Below are 232 nucleotides of genomic sequence, written 5' to 3' on the forward strand. Positions count from 1 at the left end.
GGACAATTGAGAGTGACTAGAAGTCTTTTGCGATTGTACATTATGTTTTATTTATCAATTCCACTCTTTTTTTATCTCTCTCTAATTAAAAACTTATTTACATCTATTTTTTTCTATATTTGTCACAACTCACAACACACAAATTTGAAAAATCCTTGTCAAATCCTGGTTCGCTCTGTGACACGTTTCCACTGAAATAACTACGTCACAGCTGTGGCCTCTAAGGCCACAG

This window comes from Penaeus monodon, chromosome 15, assembly GCF_015228065.2.
Source record: "Penaeus monodon isolate SGIC_2016 chromosome 15, NSTDA_Pmon_1, whole genome shotgun sequence".
NCBI lineage: Eukaryota > Metazoa > Arthropoda > Malacostraca > Decapoda > Penaeidae > Penaeus > Penaeus monodon.